Source organism: Cupressus sempervirens, chromosome 11, assembly GCF_028749045.1.
Source record: "Cupressus sempervirens isolate cs-2001-9-10 chromosome 11, ASM2874904v1, whole genome shotgun sequence".
Classification (NCBI taxonomy): Eukaryota; Viridiplantae; Streptophyta; class Pinopsida; order Cupressales; family Cupressaceae; genus Cupressus; species Cupressus sempervirens.
Window position 1 is genome coordinate 371,882,112 of NC_143128.1, and position 19,163 is coordinate 371,901,274.

Genomic DNA, 19,163 nt, shown 5'->3' on the forward strand with positions numbered 1-19,163 from the left:
ATCTAGAGCTAATGGAGCTAATGATTTGATGCCAAGATTAGTAGTTTCAAAGTTACATAGTGATGCACCTATGAACTTAGGCACACTATAGGTTTTGGCATCAAGCGAGATCATTGTGCCGAATCCAAACAAAATGTGATCTCTCAAAAATGAGATAGGTTATTGTAGGCCTCAACATGATGATGGATATTCTCTATAGTTAGAAGAAGAGTGTCACTAGAGTTAGTATTAAGTAAAAATATTTTTTTTTTACCTCTTAAGTTTTTGGCATTGGGTACAGTGCAAGTTTGGTGTTAGTATGTATTAAAATCATCATTTTTTAGGTCCCTCCACATAAATTGCATTAAGTAAAAAATCTTTATTGCTTACATTAAATAAAAAACTTTATATTTTTAATATCTCAAGTGTTTCATCATTATTACATCAATACACAACTATAAAAAATTGTAGTGTCAAAATAGAATAGATTTTTCTTCATTTTGCTCCTTATTGAATTTTTTTTATCTTTATTCATGGCTACTCTTCATGATGTACCTACATTACAATATCATAAAAAATATTAGTAACTTACTGTATTAAATAAGATAATCATCAATTCACCAAATCATTATGAAAAAAAAGAACATAAGAATTAAATATACCTAGCCAAGTGTTCGTATAGGGTCCTCACTCTGTTTTAGGGTCTCCAACAAGGCTTCATGATCAACATTAGTAATAGTAAAAGGTTATTTTACTTTTTATCTTCCTTGTGTACACTCAAAAGTGTCCCACTCTAAACCCTTCTATCCAAATGATTCCATGAGTTTGGAATGCTTGGATGCCGGCTTAGAGCTCCCTATCCACAAAGTGCAAGAGAGTATATTTCAAGAATAAAATGGCTCTCAGATGAGCCTTAGAGATACTCTTCTTGCTAGTAAACCATGCAATGGGAGGTTCCAAAGACAAGATGCAAGAATGCAAATGTCCCAAGGAGTTCCTCAAGGATGCAATGCAACTAAAGATTAAGCTAGCATGAATATGAAAAGTGCAACTATTCTAAGCATGGATGAGAGTGTTACAATCCAACTATTAGACTATATTATTTAAGCTATATGTAAAAATGAAAGCTAAGCTAAGCTAGAATGCCATGGATGAGAGAATGTAGACAATAAAGAGAAGTTCTCCACAAAGCTCCAAAAAAATTTGTTAGAAAACCTGCAGCATAACAATATTCAAATGAGGGATGGATCTTTTGAGGGGGAAAGCTCTCTTCCTTTTAAAGTTTTGCGGACAATAGAGATCAAGATGAAGATGGTGGATGATCAACGGTGGAATTCAGAAATAGGTGTGATTCATGTGCACACACAAGTCAACCAATAGAATACAAGTTGACTTGTCATATAAGACAAAAGTCTCACAAGCCTTTTCTTTTAATTATAAAATAAAAAAGGACTCTATGTCTGCACTTTAAGTGGGTTAGAAGAATGGGGTGTTTTATTTAATTAAAAGGGGACATGTTCTTTTAATCAAATAATGAAATTAGGATAGCATAGTCAAGCTATAGGTTATAATCAAATAAATTGATTATTAGCAATTTGGTCTAGGTAAATGATTAAATTAATTTAGCCAAAATGTTGAAAAGGGGGCTAATAGTCTAGATGACCATTTTTAGGTGATTACATTTGCCCCTCTTTGACTAATGTGTGATCGATCTGGGAACACATTATGTCAAATAAAATAGAAAGCCAAGTAGGCGGTGATAGATATAGATATTTGATTTTGAAGAGCAAAATGTAGAAAAAGATAACAAGTCTTAAATGTATAGCCTGATAGTGGTAGTACTAAACACTAGGAAAAGATGATGTCAAAATTCAAGAAGAATGCTAACACTTAACAAAGTAGATAGATTGAGAACAAGTCAGAAGATCAAACAAATGCTCCTAAGAAATAGATAGTTGTAGCAATCAGTGATAGAGTATTTCTGCCCCCTCGGGATCAAAATTGAAATGAGGTAAGGGGATGCAAAAACTGGCTAGACATGAGAAAATTAGAATATAGCAATGTCCAAGATGACAGATAGATGATTAGAACCCAAGAATGACTATAAAAAAAATGATAAAATGCCCCAGTTTAACTAGAGTTGACCTTGAAGGATATAGCACAAAAATCAGGTTGAAACGAGTAGAAAGGTGATTTTAGACATGAAATAGTGAATTGAAGTAGATATGAAGTATGGAAATGATGAAGACATGAAGATTCCCCAGTGATAATTCAAAGATTAGACCTCAAAAGGTCAGCTAACTACTCAGAAGAAAGTAGAATTTTAAAAGACAATTTTGACCATCAAGATGAACTTGAATTTGGATTTTGATCTTGAAAATGAATCTAGGATGTTGAAATTATTTAAGAGGTCAAAACTTTATATAATGTGACGATAAGATAGAAAAGAGATGAAGTGAAAGATTAAGAAGGTGAAAAGACATGAACAAGAAGAAAATAAAGAAATATATGAAAGGAGTTAGCTGATATGTCCACAAAAAGATGAAGATAGAGCTCTCCCCATATGCAAGAATGCAAGACTAAGCTAGAAAATGAACCTAAAATGAAAGCTAATATGAAAAGTGGTTTACCAACAAGAAGTGTATAGCATTTAGACTCTTAATTTCATCATTGAGTATTTATTAGGGACATCATGAGATCATACAACCATCACTAGTATAACTATGGGGATATGAATATGATCGATATTAGATAGGTATGTGGAAATCCAATCTAACCATCAGAGACGTGTAAGTCAAGATAACTACGCAATTAGATTCCCTAAGTTTAATTTAGCAAGATTAATTGTATCAAGACATAAGCACCAAGATAACCCCCGAGTGTGGTCTTGCAAAATAGTCAAGGATGATACATTTGTAACTCAACATGTTGGATAGGACAAGCATAAATTCTTACAACACTATAGACAAACAAAGTATACCCACAAGCAAAAATCAAGAAAGTATGTCCCATGCCCCCAGTCTTCTAGTCAATGACATCCTTGAAAGACTATTAGGGAGGGAACATATGGCAAAGAAATCATCCTAGACAACACACAAAGTAGATAAAGATTAGCATAGCTTAGTTGTTTAAGTGTTAAAGTGCGTGTGTGTAAGTCATTTGGCCATTTCTTCAAGACTTGATTCTGATAGTGAGAAATATTGTGACATCAGAGACCTTAGGTAAACTATCTAAAAAATGTTGAAAAACACTAGATGTCAAGGTGGGGAAAGTGTTGAGAAACACTATTTTGTGAGTTGTCAAAGAAACCCTAATGCACAAGAATACCTCAATAGGCTAAGTAGCTATGCCCCCAAGATGAGTACAAGAAACAATTCCAAGCTAGGAAATGTGTAGTGAAGTGGACAATTGAGACAGATAGACATAGGTACGAGGGTTTCAAGTAGCGCCTATTTCCAGGTTTTCACCACTTGACAGATTTTTTCAGGACTTTTTTCAATTTTTTTTGTATTTTTGTATTTTTGAATATTTTTTTGGTGATACATCAAAGTGTCTATTGCTAGGTTTTTACTAAGATGATCATTTTTTCAAGACATTTTTTGATTTTTTGGATTTTTAGAAGGTTTTAAATATCACTAGTTCTCAAGCAAGATCACATCATTTTCTCCCAATGTCTAGCAAGGTATAGGATATGATGGAGCAACAAGCTAGTGGATAAGCAAAGATGGATGAAAAAAGAGTATGAAGCAAGTGAAAGTGATCCTCAAGGACTGACTCCTCAAGAGTACCTAAGCTAGGGAAAGATGTGAAATAGTCATATGAAGCATATTTTGGATAAGCAATGGAAGTAATGAGAAAGATTGCATGTAGAATAAGCAATGAAGCCAACAAGTGAGATAGCATGAAATGTGTAGTCCAAAAGAGTAGCCATGTCAAGAGACCTATGAGAACCATTTTCATTTATTATGATCAAGACCAAGGGGTCAACTAGATAGGATAGTAATGGGACAGAGCAATAAAAATAAATCTCAAGATGGAGGCTATGAGGGAATGATAAATTACAAATAGATAATCTCATGGATAAGATAGCCAGTATGCAAAGATAGCTCAACATTGTCAAGATCAAAAAGAGAAGAGGGGATAGATGGATGATGGAAGAATTATGCATGATGCCTGTTTGCTAGGTTTTCATTATGGTACTTATCCAAGGTGCCACAAGAAGTAGTTTTCACCATAGGATAAATTTATTTCTCTTTACTTTTGCTACCAAGGTGCCACAAGAAGTGGTTTTAATCAAGGCACATTTTCATTTTGTTTTTTTTTTTTTGTTTTTTTAAAAGAGCTCGAGCTTTTTGAATGTAGATAATGCTCCTATAGAAAAGATAAGTCATGATAAGCCAAGACCATAATGCTCAAAGATGTTGATAGGGTGATTAAAGAGAAATGATAGTAGGAAGAGTATATGGAGGATAATAGTTCATGTATAGAAAGAAAGTGTAAGCTTTAGAGGATTTCATGAGGGTAGCTAAAATATTGGACAAGATCAATATTGACACACACCTTGAAGGGTATTGGAATGATGGAGGAATCATGGATGAAATAGCTTGAGATTTAGATGTATGAGGTGGTAGAAGAGATTTGGAAAAAAGTGGAGTGGAAGGCTTTGGAATATTTTTAGGAAGATTTTTGGAAGAAGATGGAATGGGAGCCTTTGGAAGCTTGAATGTCAACTTTGAAATATTTTCAATATTCAAGACTTTTAAAAGAGACTTGGGAATCCACATAGCTTTATATTTTCCTTGTTCTTTGGGTGCTTGAGAGTGCCTTTGTATAATGATGGATTTAGGAACCCATATTTTCTTTGGTTTAGCTCTTTGAGTAGTGGACCTTTGCGGTCTCTTTTGTGCATTCACATGTCGATTAGATGGGACATAGTGATCTTTCTTTTTCAATGGATTCTTATGTTTATTCTCACTTCCAAAGGATTTGGGATTTGTGTATGAATAAGGATTATATGACTAGTTTAGATGTATAGATGGGTGAAAAGTCATTGAGGATGAGTGTCTTTGTTGATCTTGAAGTATTATAGGAGAGCTAGGGAATGAGCTAGGAGTGAATGTAGGAGATGGAGGAACATAAGGCCCCAATATGGATGGAAGGTTTGAATGCTTTAGCTTAAATGGATATGGACCAAGGATAGATTTAGAAGATGCAAAGGGATAGTGGGAAGGGATATCAACATCTTTAGAATGAGCAACATGGTCAAAGCCATCAATAGACTCATGAGTACCTTTGACAGGAACAACATTTTTAATAGTATCACTTGAAGCTTGAGCACAATTTTGAAGTGGATATGGAGAAGTAGAACAGGAGGGGATGCTTTGATCTTGACAAGTAGCCTTGGATAGCATATGAAGAGAACTTTTCTCATAATTTTTAGTAAGCTCAAGGGAGATAATGGAAGTGGTATCTTCATCATACTTAGGAGGTGGACAAGTTATAGGATATGGAGGGGGAAAATATTGAAAGAGATGAAAGGGTGCTTGATCTTGATCTTTCTTGACATTTATAGCTTTTTCTTTTTGAGAGTCCTCTTGACATGGAGCCACTTCTAAGGACAAGGGAGAATGAAGAGTGAATGGAGTAGTGCTTGGATTAGGTATAGTAGTGCATGAAGGTTGAGGATGTCTAGGATTAGTAGCATGGAAATGGTTTGCAGCCAAGTGAAGGTTAGCTAGGGTTTCTTTTAGAGGTAGCCCTTGAGGATACACGTAGTCTATGTGGAAAGCATTAGGTTCTTTATTTGATGGAGGAATGCTGGAAAGATTTGAAGTGTTGGGAGATTCATGAGAGTTGGAAGAAGTGGAAGATGTAATGGAGCCACTACTAGACATAGGTTCATCAACATAATCTTGCTCAAGAGAAGTATCCTCAGCACATGAGTCACTAGAGGTTCCAATAATTCCATTATCCATAAGATCTTGGATTTTATGTTTTAGCTCAATGAAATCTAATGTACTATGCTCATTATGTTGATGATAAGAACAATAGATATACAAGAATTGGTTTCCATATGAGCTATACTTTGGTAACATGATGATCTTATTGCTAAGAAGTTTTTGCAAAGTGTCATCATAAGAATCTTCCAAGGGAGAAAAAGTTCCATTAGAAGTATGTCTAGGATCTTCTTGTTGTTTCTCAAGTGAATAGAATGCATTCATGTATTCATCATTATCTTGGTCAAAGATAGGTCCATCATGAAATTTTGGCATAGGCTCAAAGGAGGTATCACTTGCTTTCTCTCTAAGGAGGTCTTTAGATCTAGAAGATGAAGATATTTGATGTCTTAAAGTAGAGCATGTAGACCTAGAAGAAGAGGATGACCTCAAAGAAGGTGACTCACATGCATGTAAATACATTAAGGAAGATTCATATAATGATGCAATCTTCTCCTCTAACCTTTTCTCAAGTTTAGACTTCATTTCTGTCATGCGCTTAGAGAGATGAAGGTAAGAAAGATCATTTGTCTCTTCTAGTTCTTTGTATTGTGCATATAGATCTTGAAACTCTTTAGTGACATGGAGGATATCATGATCATCTAGATTTGGTTGAAGTTTGGTAGCACAAGGTTTAGATCCCATAGTTTTAGATGCAAAGCCAAGCATAAAAGAGCCTAGAAGATAACTTGATGTTGAAACTATAGGAGGTAGAGTGTTCACTTGCCAAGATAGTAGAGAGATATTAAAGCGACTTGTCAAAAAATATGTCCAAGAAACTTATGACATGAATGACTCAAGTCAATAGCTAGGAAAGATGCCCAAATAGCCAAATAAATAGAGCAAGCAGGGTGACAAGTGAACAACTTTCCCAACCCAAGAGTGTAGTCAAGAATCAAGGTAACCATTTTAGCAAAAGGATAACTAGCAAGCATGCATAGACCATGAAGATAGAAAGACCAAGAGCACCAAGACCAAAGAGTCACTTTAAGCATGTTCATAAACTAGAGATATAAAAAATAAAAATCAAATGATGAGACTCCCCTTAGCAAGCAACACAAGAAAATGTTTGCATTTGATATTTTGACTTGGTTGACAAAGTTTGACAATAGTTGATAGCATAGCAAGTTTGATGTTCAAAAACAATTTCTTTCTAAGCAAGATAGTGACACATGGAGTATTATTCAAAAAATCAAGCAAGGGACAAGGCAACCTTGCATGATAAAAGCATAGGTGATGTCTCAAAAGAATTTCCTAGAATTATCGTCATGTGCATGTTCAAAATATTTTCACTGGTATACCACATTTGAGAACACATCAAGCAATATCTACCTAAAGGACATGGTTCATTACTCAACAACTTGGCCCATGCTTGATGCTCCTTCACCTCACACCAAGTGGTTTCCCACAAGAGATATTGGCTTTATCATGGAAATGCCATAAGGATAACCAAGGGAACACAAATGGTGAGTGTAAAATCTTGGGGTGATCCGAGTAGTCCACTAGGATCGATCCTTGCACCAAGAAGTTGAGCAGCTAAAAAAGGTAGTTACTAACTTAGGATTTTTAGATAGGGCTTCCATTCATAGTGTTCCTCTTGCTCCCAATTACGAGACACCTCACCTTGTGATGAGTAACCGATCTCACAACCACAAGAGTACCTTAAGCATTCTTTCCTAGTGATCTCCCTATGGTCAAAATCCTATAAGCGATCACACTAGGCAAAGAAAAATACTACATTTACCAAGGTTTTGTGTCCTTGATAGCCTTGAGTTTATAGTGGGTTGGAAGAGCCGAGTAATCTTCTTGTCCCCACTTGGGTCGTTCCTCTCAGATTGTCCGAGAGCAAGCCCTCTAAAGGATTCTAAACTACACAAAGAGTGGATCAACTTTTGGAAGTCAAGATTTTTGATTCACCACAAGGGTGAAGAGCATACTCTCCTATTCTAATTTTTTTCTCCAAAACACACCAAGAAGATTTAGTTGCCTCTTACTCTTGAAACCAAATGGTAAGTCAAAATTTTTGATTCACCACAAGGGCGAAGAGCATACTCTCCTATCACCAAAAGATCCCAATTGTAAGTTTAAATGTGCCTAAAAATAAACAAATAGTATGTGCCACACATGTAAAAGTAAAAAATAAGCAAAATTGGGTTTTTATGCATTGGGCAGCCCTGAAAACAATCATTAGTATCCCTTGTGCATTTGAAGCTTTGACATGCGTTCTTTTTATGCAATGTTTCAATTTTTTTTCACAAGGATGGCAACCTGCAATCACAACTTGTTAGCACGACAAGTTAGTGTGAAATAACATAAAATAATACAATAAAAAGTGATTAGTTGCCTCAAATATCCAAGTTATCTTCCAATCAAGTGTATGCAAAGAAAGGGCAAACTAATCACAAATGCTCTCATTTTTACTCTTTGCTTTTGATCTAGTCAACAAGATTAGACTTTTTTTCTATTATTTTGGATCCAAAAATAGAAATGAAAAGAAGAGACCCCTACTAAAAATCAAAGAGCTTTCCAAAAATGCAAGAAATTCAAAAAAACTCTTCATTTTCTCCCTAGAGATCAATTTTGTCAAAACAAGCCAGATTTATCAAAGAGAGTACCCATCTTAGAATTCAAAAATATTTCTAAAAATGTAAGTTTTTCCAAAAAAGTGCTTATTTGTGATCAGAAATGACTTTTTATGAAAAACAAAAAAAAATCATAACTATCAAAAATCACATCAAAATGCTCTAAAAATTGGACTGAGATATTTTCAACACTTACCCTACCTAAAAAAAAAATTCAGAACCAAAATCCAAGCGGTTTAAAAGATATGATCAAATCTTTATACCAACTAGATTTTTGGCCTTCAAACCAATCTACTTATGGGTTGGCCTTAAAACCCAAGTGATAATTCTAAAAAAGCACTTGATTAGATCCAATATGTTGCTGTAAAAAAATAGAGATGAAAAATAAAAGAAAATGGACCTAGAAACTTGATTCAAGCCCCACGGTGGGTGCCAAAAATGTACACTCGAAAGTGTCCCACTTTAAACCCTTCTATCCAAATGATTCCATGAGTTCAAAATGCTTGGATGTCGGCTTAGAGATCCCTATCCATGGAGTGCAAGAGAGTATATTTCAAGAATAAGAAGGCTCTCAGATGAGCCTTAGAGATACTCTTCTTGCTAGTAAACCATGCAATGGGAGGTTCCAAAGACAAGATGCAAGAATGCAAATGTCCCAAGGAGTTCCACAAGGATGCAATGCAACTAAAGATTAAGCTAGCATGAATATGAAAAGTGCAGCTATTCTAAGCATGGATGAGAGTGCTACAATCCAACTATTAGACTATATGATTTAAGCTATATGTAAAAATGAAAGCTAAGCCTAAGCTAGAATGCCATGGATGAGAGAATGTAGACAAGAAAGAGAAGTTCTCCACAAAGCTCCAAAGAAATCTATTAGAAAACCTGCAGCATAACAATATTCAAATGAGGGATGGATCCTTTGAGGGGGAAAGCTCTTTTCCTTTTAAAGTCGTATGGATAATAGAGATCAAGATGAAGATGGTGGATGATCAACGATGGAATTCAAAAATAGGTGTGATCCATGTGCACACACAAGTCAACCAATAGAATATAAGTTGACTTGTCATATAAGACAAAAGTCTCACAAGCCTTTTCTTTTAATTATAAAATAGAAAAAGGACTTTATGTGTGCACTTTAAGTGGGTTAGAAGAATGGGGTGTTTTATTTAATTAAAAGGGGACATGTTCTTTTAATCAAATAATGAACTTAGGATAGCATAGTCAAACTATAGGTTATAATCAAATAAATTGATTATTAGCAATTTGGTCTAGGTAAATGATTAAATTAATTTAGCCAAAATGTTGAAAAGGGAGCTAATAGTCTAGATGACCATTTTTAGGTGATTACACCTTGATGCTTCAACAACTTCACATTTTTTTTCTATAATAAGATTTGAATATATGAGAATTTTTTTATGCTTCTGATAGTCTTCGAATGCAAAAATTTCATTCCTACTAAGCATGTATGTTTGAAACCATGTTTTAGTAAAAACAACTAAACCAGTAGGATATGTGAATCCATCAACATCTGTGATCAATTTTGCAAGCTTTTATTTATCTCTTACACAACATGCTAACCAATAATATAATTTCTCATCATTCCCCTATAGTGCAACCAATGCAAAGACATGCTCTAACTAAAAATATTTGATAGATGGTTATGCTTAAATGAACATTTCATGTCATCATTTTTGATAGAGGGTATGATAGAAAATGGAGTAAGATCATCTAGAGCCCATGTATCTACCCACTCACTTGACTCATAGTGCTCCCAATCACATTGAAAATAACTAGGAAAAAGGTAATCTAGCTGTCATGTCCAAATGGTCCATGTACTAGAATCAGAGCTCTAGAATGAGTGCATTTTGATGAGTCTCTAACTATAGCACAATCTGATCTATCACCTATGGACCCTTCCTCAACTAACCAAAAGAACCTACATAGTACTAAATCAAGAGTACCCCCCTTTTGATAATATTGAACTACACCAATCAACAATGTTATGAGCATCAAGAAGCTCTGCTCTTGAAATCTTCAATTGTTCCTTAACTAGAGCTCTCTCTACACATGCCCCTCCATCTTGTTCCCCTTTCCCATGGCTAAACTCAAAAAAATCCAAATATGAGGCACCCCCCTCTCTACATGCATCCTACACAACCAATAAAACATGGAAGAATTCTTGAATTGACCTATGCAATTATCTAACCAAATGATATGTCTATCTATAGCAATGTCATGCCCATATAAGAAATCACAATAATTCTCTAAATAATGTTGCACAAACTCATGAGAGTGAGATCTATCATCACTCATGTAAAAATGGTACTTTCTAATAATCTTCCAATTATCTTTCACACTATTAGGGCAATGTCTATATGTTATGTGGACAAAATAGCAATTTAAATGGAGTTGTAATATTGATATTGTGTCTCATTTTGAGGCTATAATGTGTAGTTATTTGCAAAGTCAATAACTGATATAATAGCGCCAATGGAAAAAATCTCCTTACACATTCTAAATTGTTGATCCAACCACTAGGACGTGTGACTATGCCTTGCATACTTGTAGAAAATATTTTCATTGAAATCTAAAATAAAACTAGCCACACTAATTTCTTTTGCAATGAATTCACATTTAGAGCCCTCATCCCCACTCTTCAATGTTTATTTCATTATTTTGTATACTAGTTTTTGACTATTGTCCTACCAAGATCTTGTTGGCACCTGTCATGGGAACATGTGTCAAACTTGGATAAGCCACCACATTCTAAAAACTTCTCATTTAAGCAAGCATTTCTATAAAAGAAACAACCACCAACCCTACGACATTAAAAATTGATCTAGCAAGTCTCTTAATGATTTTTGAAGCCCACTAGCACCACAATTCTTCAACATTTCTTTACTATGAAAAGTAGAACAGGTGGAGCATAATAGTTCATGGTGCATAGAAAACTCAACATGATATTTGCAATAACAATAATTTCAAATTTAAGTGGCACACAATAAAATGACATCAAAGATTCAAAATCTCTTTGTGATGTATACAATCTTGGATGACTCTCTCTAAATTATTTGAACATCATAGTTTTACTTACCTCCAAATAATGTTTAGGTTTGGCATGTGGTCTTTGATACAAATTATCAACTTCAACACATCTTTAGCATTGGGTGATACTCTTGAGCTAGAGTGCAAAAACTGTATAATTTCTTCCTTCACATCATCAGATAGCTTCTTATCAAAACATGGAAGTCTCCCACCAAAAGCCCATGTTTCATTTTGAAGAGAAACATCAATTATTTCTCATCTACTAAGTTCTCTTCTCAAAGTAGTATGATTTAGGTTCAAGTCAATACAAGTGTGTCTTATATATCTACCCTTTCTAAAATTATGACTTACCAAAGAGGTTGTAATAACCCTTCAAGCAGCTCTCTTATCCTTCTCATTTCTATTTTTTTCAATGGTATTGAGAGAACTAAAAAGATTCTTCACAATAATGGAATTCCTTTTTAATTTTAATTGACACGAATCTTCAATTTGGAAAGAATAGGTCTCATCTTATGCATCTTTAATAAGTGCATAAAAATTTGACATTGCCACCAATGTCTTGTTGTTGAAAAATATCTTATATAGTCTTGAAACTCATAACCAAATGGTTCTTTGTGATTTTTTCCCTTCCAAATTGGTAATAATCATTTCATCAATTTCAATTATCCATTTTGGTGTTCTAGGACCTTCATGTTGATTATAATTAGGAGACATGTAATTTTTCTATGTGATGCAAAGACCTAGGTGGACTTTAAGTTTTTCACAATAAGAGGGACTTTCCTATTGTTCTCACAACACAATAAAGCTTCTTCATAGGATCATTCTTCTTGATCCAGTCAACTTCAAACCATATCAAAGTGCACATATCATTCTTTTGTGCCACCATAGGCTCTACATTTTATAAACATAACCTTTGTCCCTCAATCCATCCATTGGATTCATCTAAACAATCTTGTTCATCAATATATCAAATGCCCTCAACACTTCAAACAACTTCAACTCACCTTTTTCCAAGGTTTCTAAACCCCCATCTCATCAACTGGTACAAAAACTCACTTCTAGCCCTTCACTAGGCCTATTTCCCAGTTAGCCCAGCCTAATCAATTTTTCAAACTTTTCTTCTACTTTTCCAAAAAAAATCTGAAAGCTAAGACCATTTCCAAATACCCTTTTCCAAGCTACACAACATATCTCAAATTTTCATACTACTTCTTTGGACCAAATGCCCAAACCAACACTACTGCTGCATAATTAGCCACTATTAGTCCTCCTATTACAAAGCAACTACTAACATATCTCATTCCCCAAACCATCTTACCTTAAATAGAGTTTTATCCTAACCCAAAACAATGGATTTTCACATTTAAAGGAGATTTCACCAAGGTTTTCATGCTCAACCAACAAACCCTCCTTCCTAGGTGCCTATGCCTAGGGTTTTCTCAAACTCACATTTCCAAACACTTCCTGATCCTTCTAGTGGATCAAATACCTTCACATAGCCCTAACATGACCTTCCATGCAATAAAATGCAGCCCTCATGTGGATGGAACCTCTAGACCTTGACTGGCCCAAGCACCTAGTAACCCTCAAACAATACCCTCTATCTCAATCAGAGGCCTCGCCTTCCTTTCCCTACATATCTCTGTAAAAACTCATATTAGATATGTACATTAAAATTTTTACAACCTCTCCCACTAATTACATCTTCATTACAGAAGTGGGAGAGGTGGAGACCTTAAACAAACTCAAAAATTGCCCTTTCTATCACGTGACAGTGACAGTTAAAAGGTTGCTATTATAAATAATCTGTGCTAAATGTCTTGCTTGTGATAGAAATAGGTTAAAACATTCTAAAAATTTTGGAGAGTTAGATTAAATACTTAAGGAACCAAAGAACTTGCAAAATAAACAAAGACAATGAAATTGTAAAGTCATTGTTCTGTGACTGTTCTGAATAGGTAGAGAAATACTGTCTTTTTTTTATTGATTTTTCACAACTTTCTTATAGAGATCTTCGACACCCACCCTTTGGGACACCAAATAAATTGAATTTATAGACTTATTTTCCCTTTCTAAACCAACCAAACCTCTAGAACTGACCAAAACTCCTTCTAACTGTCACATAACAACCACTTGACAGTTTTATCACCTTTTATTAACAACAATTTACTAATTTACCCTTGTTTCAACATTTAATAACTCAAGACATATGAAACCTTGTAGAACTTCCCTTAATGACTTAACAACACCAAAAATGACTTAAGGACTCCATGATTACCCCTATATCCCCTTAGTTTTCCATATTTGGCTTGCTTGACAACATTTTGATAGTTTGACATAATTTGCTATTACATCATATTTATTGCATTTTATATCAACTTTATGACTCTTTGACCACATTTATGCATCCTAGTACATCCTAGGACTCTATACCCATGACACTTCATTACATCACATTAATGACCCTTAGGTACATTCCTTGTCCTTTCATCATGCCATTAATGGCTTACAATTTTGAACTTTATGAAAAGGATTACAAAACATATCAAAAAGGACCTTTACAAGGTCTTATTACATTCAATGACCCAATATGGTCATGTTGTCATCTTTTTGCCTCTAGTGTCTTATTAGTCTTCATCCTTGGCCTTGATGCTCTTGCATCACTATGCATTTTCATTTTCGACATCGTCAATCATGAAATTTACATTATGAACTAGTAAATTTTCATTCACTAAATTTTCAATCCCAACATTATTATTATCAATTGATACATTTTCATTCCCCAACTATATATATTCATTATCTAACTCTATGATTTCACCTTTGATCAATACATCATCAAATTGGTTCACATTTTACATATCTTGTCTCTTCCTTCAGTGATTTATCTTGTCCCTTTCCATATATGTTGCAATGTCTTCATTCGACACCTTCCTTTTGTGTTTAGCCATTCGATGACTACTACTCACCATTCAAACAACAATATCAAACACCTAATCATACATTATAGCAAAAAAATTTATCATATGGGCCCCAAGACATCATTTTTCTTGAAACCTGTCAAAATGGACCCCAAAAATGTGATTGTTAGGTCTACTATGATAGAATATTTTGGAAAAAGTATGCAAGTATTTTGGATACCCGATCCCATATTAAGTATCCAGTCCAAGATCAGATACCCAATGTGATATCAGGTACCTGATATGGATGCACAAATTTTTGAGGGAAGTCAAAATTTGGCAAGTGTGTACAATGTGAATAAAATTGTATATTATTATATATTAGTATTTTATTAAATATAATATAGTAATAAATATGACTATTATTATTATTAAATATAATATAGTAATATATATAATAATTATTATTAAATATAATATAGTAATATATATGATTATTATTATAGTCATATATTATAATTATTTTCCCTAGGGGTCATAGGACAACCTACCCCTTTTGATGTATTTCATGACAACATATGTCCCTAAGGGTCTTAGGACCCCTAGGGATTTATTTTGTTTGATCAAATGGTTCAAAAGGGGTCATATGTCGACACATTTCATGACAACATATGTCCCTAGGGGTCCTAGGACCTATAGGGACCTATTTCATTTGATTGAATGGGTCTAAAGGGATCATAGGATAACCTATGACCCCTTTTGATGCATTTCAAGACAACATATGTCCCTAGGGGTCCTAGGACCCCTATGGACCTATGTGGTTTGATCAAATGGGTTGAAAGGGGATATAGCACAATGTATGACCCCTTTTGATGCATTTCATGACAACATATGTCCCTAGGGGTCCTATGACCCATAGTGACTTATTTTGTTTCAACAAATGGGTCAAAAGGATCATAGGACACTCTATGACCCCTTTTGATGCATTTTATGAAAACATATGTCCTTGGGGGTCCTAGGACCCCTAGGAACCTATTTCATTTGAATGAATGGGTTGAAAGGGGCCATAGGACAACCTATCACCCCTTTCAATGTATTTCATGACAACATATGTCCTTGGTGGTCCTAAGATTCCTAGGGACCTATTACATTTGATTGAATGGCTCGAAAGGGGTCATAGGACAACCTATGACCTCTTTCAATGTATTTCATGACAACATATGTCACTAGGAGTCCTAGGATGCCTAGGGACCTATTTCATTTTATCGAATGGGTCGAAAGGGGTTATAGGATAACTTGTGACCCCTTTCAACGCATTTCATGACAACATATTTTCCACCCCTATGGACCTATTCCATTTGATCAAATTGGTTGAAACAGGTCATAAGATAACCTGTGACATTTCTTAATGTGTTTCATGACAACATATGTCCCTAGAGGTCCTAGAACCTATTTCATTCGATTGAATAGGTTGAAAGGGGTCACGGGACTACTTATGACCCCTTTCAATGCATTTCATGACAACATATGTCCTTAGGTGTCTTAGGACCCTTAGAGACCTATTTCATTTGATTGAACGGGTTGAAAGGAGTCATAGGACAACCTATAACCACTTTTGACACATCTCATGACAACATATGTCCTTAGGGGTCCTACAGCACCTATGGACATATTTTGTTTGATCAAATGGGTTGAAAGGGGTTGTAGGATAACCTATGACCCTTTTCAACTCATTTCATGACAACATTTGCTTGTAGAGGTCTTAGGACCCATATGAACCTATTTTGTTTGATCAAATATGTCAATAGGGGTCATAGGATAACCTATGACCTCTTTCAATGCATTTAATGACAACATATGTCCCTAGGGGTCCTAAGACCCCTATGGACCTATTTCATTTTATCAAATGGGACAAAAGGGGTCATTTTACAACCTATGACCCCTTTTGATGCATTTCATGACAATATTATATTTAATAATAATCATAGATATTACTATATAATAATAATAATCATATAATATATATATATATATATAATTATTATTATTATCATATATCACTATATTATAATAATCATAATAATCATATATATTACTATATATAATAATAATAGTCATTATTAATAATGATGTCCACACTTCCCAAATCTTGGTTTCTCTCCAAAATTTGGGCTATGAATCTTTGGAAAAAAATTTGGCCACCACTTTTTGGGTACCCAATTTGACATTGGGTACCTGATTAGGCTTGGTATTTACCAAACCTATTTGGTCAACTTAAAAAATGTGTTTGAGATAGGTTTTGGTGACATTTAGACTTCGAGTAGTCATCTGACAATATTTTTCATCAAAATCCAATGAAACAAAAAGGGTTTTTTTTTATAACACTCTCAAGATCCCATCAATATAATTCTTGTCAAATTCTAAGTTTAATAAGTATTTATTAGTTAATTTTTTATGAAGGTCTTTGTGAACTATTGATTAACATACTGATTGAAAATAGCTATAACTTTCAAATGGTATAACATTTTTGAAATCCAAAAGTTGTGTCACATCCTATGCTTTGTGTAGTATAAGAAAAAAAATTGTAAAGTTTTCAATTAGTTAAGGTGGTTAGACATAGAAGTTTTTTTATTCTGGAAAAGTTATAGTAGAAAATTTATATTTAATTATTTATTTGGAATAAAAATACCCAAAAATATGCATCACATCTAGGCATGAGTCTACTTTTTTAATCTATAATTATATTTAAAAATATTATCATTTGGTTTTGATTAAGGTGGTTAGACATATGCATACTTTTTATTTTTGTCTTGAAATTTTTGTAGTACTACATTAAAATCTAAAATTTTGATAAATCAAATATTTTTTTATTTAGATAAGGCCTAGTCTTTTAAAAATTATATTCGATTTCCTACATATTCTTTTATTGCAACTTTTTGATATAAAGCCCATAACTACTTTAGAATTATGTGTCAAGTTAACATAACCCTGATCTATTGGTTTTTCACTACCACTTAAGGCCATAGTTTGGTTGACTATGATTCTACACATACCCATAGCTTGTGAGTTAACAATTCTATTGTAATTATAATTAATTCATTATCTTATTATAATTAATTTGGAAAGCCTCAAGGATGACTCAAGGAATTATTTTGAAGATATGACATAAAGGAAAGATGTTTTCCTTGTTTGTAAAGTGTATCTAGTATTGTATGAAGTGCAAAGTGTGAAAAGGAGAAAAGTATTTACTAAATGCGAGTAAGAGATCCAAGGGATTATTGGGTGCAAGTTTTGTGATCTGTTTACAAGATCAGAAGGAGTAGAATTTTGATTGACAAGATAGAAAAAGAGGAAGGAAGTACTATTCATTTCTATTATTCTACAAGGAATAATACAGAGATCATTTGGATAGTGGGTTCATTGGTTTTTCTCTTCAAGCTATTTGGGAAGTGGGTCTAGCTATCTTCCACAACTCCTAACAGGGTTGGCACTACTCCTAATAGGGATTCAAAGTCTCTTAGCAGGGACTAATATGTACTAAATGTTGTTATAGACTTCTAACAAGGTCCATCCTCTAACAAGGAATATTTATATTAGTACATCATCTTGTGGATACCATCCCTACTATGGTTTTCCCTCATGATCAAGGGTTTCCCTAGTTAACATATCTAGTATTCTTGTGTATAAGTATAATTTTTGATCATATTGCTCACATGGTTAAAGTTTAATAAGGGTAATGATTGTGATATTAGTTGGACAACTAATTCATCATCCCCCCCCCCTCCCCTAATTATATTGGTGGACTATATATATTCTAATAGGCACAACATAACAAAACCAACCATCTAGGAAAAATACACATAGAGATCACAATGTTTGATCATCAACTCTAATAACAGATGTAATGCTCCACTCAGAGATCCTTTGAAACAAGTATATCCAATAAACAAATATAATTTTTCTTAATAAGATAAATCATAGATATATGCAACTACAAAAATATAAGATATCACAATGGAGGAATAAACACTAAACCACCAAAGATCCCTAAGTGTTCATCACTTACAAACACATTCATTTAGAAACCCAACACACAAATTCCTAAGTGATTAAAACATACAAGTTTATTTACCAGTTTAAAGAATAACCATGGAGAAACATGATACACTCAAACATAGAAACATCTAATACACAGAATATTAAGCTCATAGAAGATGTATGGCCCAAAAGGGTATCCAAAAGTAGAAATTATATCTTCTCAAAGTATGTGAAAACACTCACTATTTTCCATGCAAAAAAAACCTCAATTCTTATGCAAGCTAGGATTATCTCCCATGTGAGCATTCCCCACGAGCCACGTGAGATACCTTTCTAGGATTGTATGAGATAGAAAAGTCTCATACAATTCTTTGCACTTCCCTATTAGCAAATTCATGATTCACACAAAGAAATGTTGTATTGCACAAGAAATTGCATCTTCATACAACACGAAGGTGACAACATGGGAAATATATAAAGGAAGAAAGGAATAAATTAAAGTCACTAGAACTGTAAAAGTCGAGGAGAAAACACTTGAGAGAATCAAGAAGCATAAAGAGGATCAACATACCTCACAAAAATAACATGTACATAAGAAAAATCACAATGAAGGGAGAATC